The 12,214-nt window shown below is 41.5% G+C and overlaps 1 protein-coding gene across 3 annotated transcripts in view; it reads left to right on the forward strand.

The window, feature by feature from the left end:
- The window catches only part of fto (FTO alpha-ketoglutarate dependent dioxygenase), a 188,308-nt gene that overhangs the window by 87,250 nt on the left and 88,844 nt on the right, over positions 1–12,214 (forward strand). The gene's annotated exons all lie outside the window — the stretch shown is intronic.

The raw sequence follows: 12,214 nt of genomic DNA on the forward strand, positions 1-12,214 counted from the left end.
GGTTTACCAGGGTCCTTGGGCCTGTCCCACCATTACCGATGATTATAGTACAGGAGCTCATCAGCAGTGGAATACAAAACCCAACTCTCTTTCCTCCCTGCAAATGTGTAAGAGTAATTTTCAGGCCGACTCTGTGCTTTGTAATTTACCCACGAAGACGATAAAAGAAAGGGGAGGGACTGTACATGGCACACTGACAAATTTCAGACATGATTTACAAGGATCAGATAGGAGCGTTGCTTTGGGCTGAAGGGGTCGGATGGGACAAAAGGGAGATAAAACAATAAATATCTTTAAAATGTTACAAATTATAAATCTAGTTGTGTCTGAAGGCTGGGAGATTTGTTTGCTGTTTTTTTTTTTCTGCCCAGTTGTGCATTCTTAAGGGTAATTTACAACATAGCTTGAAGCAGTTAGCTTAATTTCAAGGCATAAATGAAAGCTTTCATGGCATATTGACATATTTTTCTTGTTAAGCAATGTTTAAGGTAGAGCAACAAGAAGCAATAATTGCAGGTTTGACTGCGAGCAAAAGTTGAGTTCAGAGCCGTCAATACTTCTCTATCCTGGGAAAAAAAAAAGATTAAAAAAATTGTATAATCTAGTGAAGATGGAAAACAACATTCTTTTAACTTTAGTTTCCTGGGGCTTCTCAAATCAGCAGAACAACAGAACAACTTGACGAATGCCGCCTGAAATATTAGCAGGTGTATGACAAGGTATTTTACATTGTTAGTAATAAAGAATAAAGAAGAATTTCAATTGCCAATACAAATCTGGTATGGTATGTTAAAATGAAAGCCTTCTCTTCAAAAGTAAAAATGTTAGTTATTTGGCAGGTGACAGGTTGTGTCATTTGTCATTTGTGTAGAGCATGATTTTAGGAAACAGTTTAGTGTTTTTTTCTATAGGACCAACTTAGAAAAAATGATTCAGATTCAAAAATGATTTTGTACTGTGCTAATTTAGGAAATGTTGGCCCGGTGCTGCAGAATAGATACAAAACCTAGGAATAATATATGAAGATGATGTCCAGAGTCCAACTACAACTTGGGTGGAGCCTCTGAACTTGTAGTCACATGTTGAAACACTGAAAAGGTTTAGGGTATAGTCAGAAATTAATAACTTCGGTCCATAACTGAGTACTGCAGCAGGTCCACACTCACTGTGAGACGCAACAGTCGTTCAAACAGAGTTACGCACACAGCAGTCTCACTCAGATGAGTTCCCCAAATTTTGTATGAGCACCATTTCAAAAGAATAAGTAATTTAGCAGAGTGAAATTGTCGGTAGGTATATATTTGCTGTACTTTTTTATATTATCTCATTTAAGGAATACAGAATAACCTTTAGTCATACAGCCTTCTGTGTGAAACGCTTTAGGCAGAGTGCTCTTTGGACAACAAAGTTCCTAAACAGGTTATGCATATCTTTTTTAAAGTTGTTTCAAATCTGATTTCCAAGAACACTCCCACAGCTTATATTTTCTTCCATGAACTTCCTGTTAAACATCTGTTTGTCTAAACGAATTATTTAAATAATGTTTTAATTGACATAAAGCTGCCTGTCGAACTGTAATGATGAAGCACAGAGTGTACCGAGTGCAGCACTGTCTTTTTTCAGCGTGTGTTTCTGGCAAATGGAGAAGGCTGATGTGCACCCTGTCAGCATCGAGAATACATACACCGAGACCCATAAAATGTTTCCACCTTGTATCGAAGTCTGATGTTGAAAACTTGCGCAATGCAATGCATTTTGTCTTACAGACAGGGATTATTACATTTTGTACAGTCCTATCAGCTTCTGATAATTGCAGATAATTAGAACTTTTGGGTATGGTACATTTATTCTTTTCTTTATAAAAACATTAGCTGCAGAATTATATGTTGACAGTTTGTTTCTGAAACAAGGGTATGTCCATTGTGTTATATTGTTACAAATATTCTTGTTTTAATTAGAGCAGTTGGTACAGTAGTTAAGCTATTCTAGAGAAGTAAGTACTTTAAAATATAGCTTTCTATTACCTGTACATGCAATTGTAAGCAGACATGCTACTTGCTGTCCCTGGGCATTTCTGATGGCAGGCAACATTGCTGCTTGGGTAGGATGGCCTTTTCCTTTACTCCAATTATCCAAATAAAGAAAATACTGTATGAGGACTCTGCTCATGTGAAATTTAGTTCTCTTCTTAAGGCAGCAGTTTCCAGGAAGCTTTTAACTTTGCTTAAAAAAAGCTTTGTTTCTGGATTTCAAGGCTCTGTGGTTTTATTCGGTTTAGCAGGTTCCTAAGACATGCTCATTGTAAAAAAAAACTTAAGACAGTGAAGGAATGTAAATTGGAACTGTACTTGCATCATGTCAGTTATAGCTGCTGTTGCAGACCAAACTTTCTTATCCTTTTTAGTTTTGGATAACTGATTTTTAATGGCAGATTAGAGCTATCATCTGGGTTGCATTTAACGTTTTTTCAGTTAAATGCAGAAGTGCTGTTTGGTAAACAAAATATATAATGTTTTTGCATGCATCATATTCTTAAACTGAAGAATATCCCTTATAATTTCCAGTTATGCAGAACTGTGCAAGTGGCGGGGATAGCCAATGTCTCCTCCTCATTACTGCAAAGTCAGGCTACTGCCACACACCTGACATCTATGCAACAATGCAAATGTAATGTATTTACTAATGCCCGGTGTCTGTGTCTGTGTCTGTAAGATTAATGAAAAACATCTACTCAAATTCTCCAGCTTGTATGAATCTTTGGTCGCTGTCTTTACTGAATAAATTAGCCTGCTGATTGTTGCAAAGTCTTTAGAAAAAGTGTAGCATGGCAGTTTATCAAATGCATATTAACTGAAGTCTCTCTATAATAAAGTTTTTTCCCCCATTTCAACAACAGCTCTCCTTCAAATTATTGTTGACACTGTGGAGAAACATCTAATATAAATGTGTAATGGGCTCTGATGACAAACTACACGGTTGGAAGACCATGTAATCTCTCCTCAATTAATTAAAGTGCATGCAGCTTTTTTCTTTTCTTTTTTTTTCCCCGGCCAGATGCCACTGAATAGCTCAAATAACATCGCTGTCAACTGTAAAAAATTAAGATCCAAACCCAAAGAAAGGTACTTATATTCTGAAACCAGATGCCAGGTTATTTCTGCTGTGATGCCATGCATCCTAGTAGAAGCCTTCATAGTTCAACATCTGCAGTTCTACCAGCTTAATTACCCACAAAAGCTAGCCAGTCTGTCAGCACTTTACTGTGGAGAGCAGCACAGTCAGCCATCCATCTCCAGTTGAGCTTGCGCTTGAGTTAGGATGGATATTGGAATGGGGGGCCGGGGGAGGGGGATGGGGATGGGGAGGGGGTAGCCCAGTGTGGCCCTTCATTTGGGGATGCTGCCTTGCTCTCTGACATCCCGTCCTGTCTGGAGAAACATGCTCCGGTGCAATAGCTGGAAGCATCATTTGTACTCGGACCTGAAGTTTAAGACGGATACACATTGTTATTTCATTTATTTTTTCCCCATAAGATATATTTTTTTCCTTCTAAATGCTATGGGGTTGTTTCTTTTTGGACCTGGGTCCCAGTCCAGCCCAAGAATTCTGCATCCCAAAGAAACTATATTATCGTCTTCTATTATTGTTTTATTATAATCAACAAGAGTAATAACTTCTCACTACTTTCTGTATGCTACTTACTACTTACTTAAGGATATTGATCCAAGGTTAAAATAATTAGTACTTTTTGCACAACAGCTATCAGGTTCTTGCTTATTTTTATAAGTAAATGTGAAATAATTCAGTTTATAGAAGTTTTGATAAGAGCTATCAGTTTGGAGTTCATTTCTTGATTGATTTGATTAAGAACATTATGCATTGTTTAATGAGTTTTCCACTTGGCTGCATGGGGACTAATCAGACTCTCCAGAAGGATTTTCTGATTTCTTTTCCAGGATTCCACACTCCTCCTCCACCCAGACGCCTTTCCAACAGGATGGAGAGGCCAAAACATTGCAAATGGAACTTTAAGTGCTAATTATGAAAATCAATGCCTGCCTTTGCTTATGAAACATTTTAAAAAATTCATTTCCATATTTTCACGGGACCACTGTCTTCTCTTTTTAATATGGTTTCACACACTTCTCTGGCTCACACATAAAAAGAAGAACAGGACTCTGTGTAAATTCCTTAAGAGCGTGAGCTCAGAAAATTATCTTGCAATTAGACGTGTGCATAAGGAATCCAGGTCTACCAGTTTGTGTTGCCTGTTTTGCGTAAATATGTCTGCCGTTTTCTTCCAGAAACTGCATGGTACCTAAAGAATACGTGCTTTACAACACATAAAAGATGGACTGAATTTGTACCTAGAATATTGCCTGTCCCTTAGATCTATCTGTCTTGCTTAGGGAGTGTGCTCAAGTGGAGGAGATAAACTAATATCTGTGTATAACCCCAGCCAGACAATACAAATGATCGAAATTTTTCATCTCCTTATGCATGCAGAAAATATGAAAAATTGTGGTTTACAGATATTTGCTCAATTCAAGTGTAAATGCTGGGCTCGAGATTGCCCTGGGCCAACGCGGTAGCTTAAAAGAAGTACTATTTGCCTAGCAACTGAGCAAAAATGATTGGAATATTATGCTCATCTGCGGTGCATTAAGAAGCCCTGCCGTCTTCCACAACAACTTTATGCCGTGGCAATATGAAAACGGAGCTATCTCGGCTCATCTCGGGCCATGATTGACAATTACAGCTGCATAATTCTCCCAGTCATCTTTTTTTCCTGCCTTTTATTTTTCCTCCTGGTGACATTCCTGAGAAAGTGCCCGATAAATATGTCATATATCACCCCTGGCTTTAAAGCTCTTATGGGGGTAATCTGTCGTGCCTTGCTGGGCCAGTATTCATCATTAGATTTCTAACCAGAGAGGTCACGGCACTCATAATTTTCTCTCCCTGATATTGTCCTTACTGGATATGACAGAGGGCCGTAAACAGACTCAATCACAAACCCAGGTAAACAAGCTGACCAGAGGGGCTTGTTGATGGCAATAACAGTGCATTACTGGGGATTGTGCAGAGCTCGGCCCGTTTCAAAGATAATTAGATTTGATGTCGACATTTCTTCATCACCGGCATCCTATTGTGCGCGCGTGTCAGCTGTTATTTCCTGATTTATTAGCACCCCTTCCCCGTCAGCTTTGGCGGAGTTGTGCGTCTGACAGTCGTTAAGTTAATTACCGCCGCTAATGAGAGCCGGTCTTTGGGTGGACATGACACTTGAGGTGTGGATGAAGGGAAGAAAAGCACAAAAACAAAAAATAATATTCAAATGATTCTTTCATTAGGAGAATTTGACAAGTCATTTGTCCTAATCTCCCTTGGCTGCACGCTCGGCTTTCGATGTTTTAAAGAATAATAAACTTAGCAGCGTTTTATTTTTTAAAAAAAACTCCTAGTAAATGTTCTTTCTTAACACTTTAAAATAAAAAAAATGTCTTTACTGTACTGTGTAACAGCGTCCGCATCAATAATTTATCTTTGTTGCCCTTATTATAGATTTTTTTAAGACAAGCAATGCACCAGTGTATTTGAAGCTGGATAATGATCAATGCTCCTTGAAGGCTGTGATTTCAGCGAGCTCTGTGACAGTTCTGATTATATTTACAGTGACTCCTAAATACACTCTGCTGTTCTTCCCTGGTGTCACAGTGAATATTGATGACACGTGTAACAGTATTTTCTCACATCTAGGGATGGCAAAAGACAGACGACGCCTTGATAATTAGGAAAGAATTCTCCTGCTTGATTTTCCTCCAGAGGGGGCGGAAGAGAGAAGACACTTTTTGACCAATTCAGTTTTGATTTAATCCACGTCGTACAAAGGTCAAATGTGAGGGGCTCTCACTTCTCCGGTGAGGACCGTGACTGTGAGCACGAGTAAAAGTGATCAGTTGTATAAGGAGTAACAGGGAACTTCCTGTACTTTATCAGATAGCTTTGCTCAGGTTTACTTTGTGTTTGCAACAGATGCTGACCATAAAATCTGCGATCTCCAAACGAAACCTGAAGAGATCCTTTTCCAGTGTTAAACTGGTGTTTAGATGTGATATTCAGTCTTAACTATCTGGTATTTTTAAATTATCTGTGTTATTGGGAGTAGACTCACTCTTAGTAGGATGTGAGTTTGCCTGCTGGGGACCTGTGTTTTGAAGCTTGGGCGCTGGGTGATCTGATCACTGTCCCAAAGTGTCTCATAGTACTGAGCAGCAATACTATGCTGGGCAGCAATACTAACTGGGCAGGGTACGTTTCTCCACACTGCTTTGAGGTCGAGGTGTATGGAGTTATATGTCTCTCCTTTGACATCCATGGAATGTCCTTGTAATTTCACTTACTGTATTTGACAAATCTAAGGTGTAGCCTGTTCTTCCTCTGGTGATTTTTTTAGGGAATTCTTGCCCTAATATTCCACGTTTGCTCATAAACATGTTTGTCCCATGCAGTTGTTTCATGTACTGTCATCGTAGGCCTCTTTTTCTTTACTTGGTAAATAACCTAACCCTCCCCAACCACCACCACTTCCACCCCACGTCCTCTAATAAATAAATCACACACAAGGATACTCCACTCGCCCAGTCAGATTTCACATCAGGTCTGCGATGATGAGATAACTGTTTTCGTCTTTCGCTGAAGCATGGAGATTTATTGGGCTTCGATAAGCAACAAACTAGCCATCATTCTCCGCCAAATAGACTCCCACATGCGTTTATTCTTATTGCCTTCCGAGATGCAGAATGGGCCCGGTTTCCCCCGAGGCCTGCTCCCTGCCAGCAGGGGCCGGGCCGACGTCTCTGTCACGACCTTCAGTTCGATCAAAAATAAACGCCGCACAAAGGGGCACCAAATAACGCCGCTTTCCTTTTTTTTTCCCTCCTCTCTGCCTCCATCTCTCTACTTTTTTTATTTTTGGGGGGCGAGGGTGAACTTTTAATTCTCTCTCTCCCTGGCTCTGTCCTGTGTTCCTGGGCCTGTCCCTCAGGATCTCTCTTCCTCTGTACTGCACTATTAATTCTGCTAACTTTCAGACTTCATTGCTGACAACAGGCCTTTTGGCTTTCACAGCATATTACATTAAATTTCCCATCAAAGCGTGTCAGCTCATGAGGCCAGGGATGCTTCTAGAGCCCTCCATATTCTTCCGCTTTACTCTGGGGGCAGGTGTTTCAGAAATTGCTTTTAGCTGCGTTTGTCCCTTGGTCGGAAGCCGGGTTAAACCTTTTTTGGCACTCAGATTGTATTTAATCATCAGCGAAGGAAGGGAGCCGGGGAGGAGAGGTGTGCGCCAGGCCGTTTTTCTTTATAAAACTTAATAGGGGACGTTGTGTTTTCTTGGGCTTACACGCTGCCTCTCTCGCTTTTGTATTTCTGACCCCTGCCTCAATATGCTGTGAAGAAATCTGATAAAGTGATGTGTTCTCGCTCTGCCTCTTACCCTTCTTGGGTTATATATTCCTCTTTTTTTTTTTGCCCTGGATTCATTTCATTGACAGTTTGATACCCTCGGACTGCCTGAGCTGATTCCTTTTCCTGTCATTTATTTTCCCCATGAAATATACTGGAGTGGAGGTCTTATCGGATCTCCTGCAATAGGAGCATAATGTACTGCGTAACAGCAGAGGTTATATAGATCTCGAGAGCAGTTCAAAACACGCTATTAAATCCCCCCCTTCGTTATAGGCCTTCTTATTTATTTTTTTCCGTGGGGGGCTGCTGCTCTCACAGTGGAAAGGGTGTGTGCACAGCAGTTATGCGGGATCCAGGCCATCCCTTTAGAAAGACCGATTCAGTATCTCTGTCCTCGGATTGATCCCGTGAGTCGGGGAATTCGGAGGTGCACGCATGCACTGCGGCGGCTGTTTGCCAATATGCCTGTCAATCTGTCGGCCTTTGCTCTGAAACATCCAAGCAGCGGTGAGATGCGATGGCACAGGTGGAAAACGCATGCGTGAGTGAGCAGGCTCCTAAATGCAGGCTCTGGGTTGATTCTCAATAATACAAGAAAGATACCAATAGTTCAGTCATTTATACGTGATAAAAGTTGTGAAGGCTGGCTGTGGAGGGGGGGGGGCAGGGGTGGTGCACACTTATTAGCGACACTTGGCAGACGCCATCTTGCTGGCTAGAACACGCCCCCACGTCGTGCGCCAGACTTCGCCGTTACCCTACCAGCCCGTCACTTGACAAACTGCAAATTTCACGAGCACCAGCTAGTCACTGAGCAAGGGAGAGGATCTGCCCAGCTCAGCAAACCCCAAGGATTAGATAAAGGAAGCTTTCACTCTGGTTTCTACCTAATTTAGGATTTTCTGCCTTAATTACGTCACCTCCTTTTACTATGATGATGTCAATAATCGCCATCACCCTTCCCATCATCCTCATGTAGTCTAAGGAGTTTGCCGTCAGTGTCAGTTTTTAGGGATCTCGGTGTGCAAAATCATTTCTCTGCCTCGGTTTTACAAGCTGATGCCGTGTTGGGCATGGCTGAGCCATTATGCTGAGTGACAGCTGTTGTCCAAGTGAATGTAGCTAAGGCAGCTTCGACACAGCACACCATTTTAAGAGAGCGGGTATGGATTTTTCTGTGTGGAGAATTAACAGAAAATGTAATGAGCAACAGAAGAATAATCAATGACAGAGGAAAGACATGACAACCAACAGATGAAATCCCAGTTTAGAAGTGTCCTCTGTGCTAATTGATTGTTTTTACATTTCCCACTTGGAGCTATCAGTCGTAGCTAATGGGACTGGACCCATTTAGGAATGTAGCTACTGAAAGCCCTGCCTGCGTTGGCCTAGGTTCCTAATTACATGGCTCAGCACCTGAATATCATGTTCTGTTTAATTTCTGAGAATAGTAATGGCTTCTGTTCAAGACGTATCACTTGTCTGGTAAGGTCTGCGCTTTCGTGTTGTTCACAATTCTTGCCTTAAAAGGGTAGAACAACTTTAATTTCCAGTACAGTAATGCGGGCTTTTCAGTGTATTTAATCTGCTGAACTTCTAACTTGCTGGACAAATTTGTTCACCAGCTCTCATTTTCTTTTATTTTTATGAACTAAAATGCGTTTTGTCCCCCCCTGCTAAGAATTAAGATTTCTTTTACTGTGGTGAAGAGATGAGGGCTCCTGTCTGCCTCCTCTGGGTGGAGTTACTATCGTGTCCTCTGAATGTTGCGTTACACAGTTCATAATAGGGCAGATTCACCCGCATGTTTCTTTGAAGGGATTGATTTTGTGATTTTTATGGTAGTTATGACTGACGCGTGCGGAGGGAGCAGACTGCTGCTGTCTTGTCCTGTGCTGTCCACTCAGCGGGACAGTGAGAGCTACAGCTGAGCGCAGCGACAGGACCCAAGAGGCATCTTGCATTTAGCCACTTCATCAGAGAGAAACCGGACGAAGGCCCTGTTGTATTATTTATAGCCATGTAAGTGTCTGGTTTGAAATCAGCATTCATCATTCTTGACATCTGTCCATAATTGCAAAAAAAGCACTGGTCAATCAAGCGCTCAAAGAATGCTCTTCCTTTTTATTTCCAGAATGTCTTTGACAATTGAGATACTGTTGCTGACCTTTCACTTTAGACTGCACTGTAGAGCAAGCCCAGTAATTTGGCTATATTTATTGCAGCTGTAGGTTTTGTTTTCATCATTTGGTATTTAATTTATTTCAGTTTTTCTACATTTTCCCCAGTGGACGTTTGCATCCTTCCCAAACTGTTCCTGTGAGCCCTGTTCTTAATGGCCTCGTCTGCTAATTCTTTTGATTGAAACACAAGCAAAACCCAGCAGCCTGGCCAGAGAGCGAATATCACAGCTGAGCAGGAGGCTCTCCTCTGTTTATTTATGGCTGTGTGAAATGGAGGCCAAATTAAGCCAGCCTTTTTGCTGCAGAGTGGATAAGCGGCCATTATGAATTATCCTTAATTACAGCTATTTCCTGAACTAATAAACCTGCTAAATCTTTATTGCATAGGTTAGTTTACCCTTTGCACAGAAAACCTGCATGTGTTGGGAAACAAACTCTAACTGGCTGCCAGTGCCTGCATGCACTGCCATTGTTGCTATAAATTTAATGTGGGCTGTATTAATAGGCATTCCCTATCACAACCCACAGATGCCTATAGACATATAAAGTACTCTCCAGTGAGCCCAAATACCTCTGAAAGGTAGTGTAGCTAATGTTCCATAAAGAGTGCGTCTGCGACAACAGAAGATTAAGATGTTATTTACTTTTGAAGACATTAGTCGAATCTGTCCCCCCTCCCCCTGTTGGCTCCCCTGTCTGTGCAGAATGGCATGTCGGCTCTCTGCTCTCTTTCGTTTTCCTTTCTTCTTCCTTGTGGATCATGTAAATGAACTTGGGCATAATTTATAGCCGCGATGTTTTTCATGATGTGTGGTGACTTCAGTGGGTTTTGCAGATTGCTTCATTTTGGAAGAGTTAGCCTGTAATTTTCTTGACACTCTACCTTTCAGCCCTGAGGGATACAGAAGAAAATGGGTGTTCTGTGTTGATGGGTTTGTAGTGGACATACTTTGTCGTCGGCAGCCATTTGCAAATTCTTCCAGAAGCTCTTGAAGCCGAATTAAAACATTAAACATTAAGAAGAATTTCATTTTTCATTGCATTATTTGTTATTAATTGTTCATGAAATGTTTGGGTGTAATAATGACATTCCTGAAGTCTTTTTCTTTATTCTTTTTTAAAATTCATTGCATGATCTTTGCAACCCTGCCGATAGCTGACGCAATGTGTCGCAACCAGGGTCTGGCGCTGTGGAGTATTTCGATATCGCTGCAGATCAGCTGTCGAAACGTTTCGAGAGCATGGCCCCGCCGTGCTGCAGTGCAGGAGGTTCCAGCTGCAGGGCTGGGATGAGGACTGGCCCGTCTGCTGGAGGAGGGAACACTTCGGAGTCGGGCTCCTCTCTGGAGCATGTGCGGAGATTCTGTCTGTCGGAGTGTTTTCGCTATTCGTTGCATCCCTTGGAGAAACAGCAAACTGTGTGCTTACGTGTAGTGGACCATTCCCAACATTGATTTTTGAAGGTTCATTAGATAAATGCTGACATCACAGATTGATGTCTCTTTAAACTAGTGCCTGCTGCAGACCCATCAGGGGGAATCAAAAATATTGACTTAACATGTTTGTGCAGAGCGCCCACTGGAGAATTCCTCTGCATTAATGGGCTTCATCAATTTAGGTGTTCTTTAATTATTCTAGTATACACTACACAGTGGGGAGAAGGCTTTGTCAGCTGAGTTATTCCCATTCCAGGGATTCAGACTCTTATTCCAGGAGGGAGAGCAGAAAGAGAAAGGAAAAAAAAGCTGGATGCAGGCACTTGCATCTATTTTTCATCATCGCATTTAAAGACTGCTGTTCAGTAATTAACATTTTCGAGTATAGACTAATTTGCCTGTATGATTTGAGGGAGCAATTGACAAGGGACTGATTAATTGGACAACTTTTGAAGCCTAGGAGCTATTTTGTTATGTTTGCCTGTGGAATTAAAAAGAAAAAACATTGATGGTTTTGTTCGTGTTTAACCCCTCACCCCTCTGCCATCGATAGATTGAAGACATCATTTGTATCTGAAAGTGTTTCTTTAATTAAGACCTTCTAAAAAAATCATTGCCATCGACTGGTTGCATTAACTTATTGATTAAATGCAGCGGATCATGTAGCTGTGCTTCAGTGCCAAGAGACCAGAGCCCACAGCTTCTGCCTTTTCTCAGACTGGGGCTTTGTTAATTAAAGCACGTGCTCCCTGCGGCCAATCACCCTTCTGCGTCCTGTCAACAACACCAAATAGGACAGATGCCGAAATCGCTGTCCCCACAGATGTTATTGTAGAATTCAGGCAGGCAGATCTGTTGTTTCTCTCTGCCTGGCTGTCTAGCTGACTTTATGATCTCCTCAGACAGCTGGATGTTAGAATATGCATGCTGCTGGTGCTTAAAGATATTCCTATACCGTGTATGCAATTTTTGCAATCTGTTGTTAAATATATGTTGTGTGCTTGTCTTGACATGTCTGGTAACACGAGAGGTTGGCTGGGGCTGTACTTGGATTATAAAAGGCCTTGGGAAATGATTGTATTTAGAGCGCAGTTTTGCTGTGCTCTCCAGAAGGGCCCATTA

The sequence above is a fragment of the Lepisosteus oculatus genome, chromosome 20 (assembly GCF_040954835.1).
Source record: "Lepisosteus oculatus isolate fLepOcu1 chromosome 20, fLepOcu1.hap2, whole genome shotgun sequence".
NCBI lineage: Eukaryota > Metazoa > Chordata > Actinopteri > Semionotiformes > Lepisosteidae > Lepisosteus > Lepisosteus oculatus.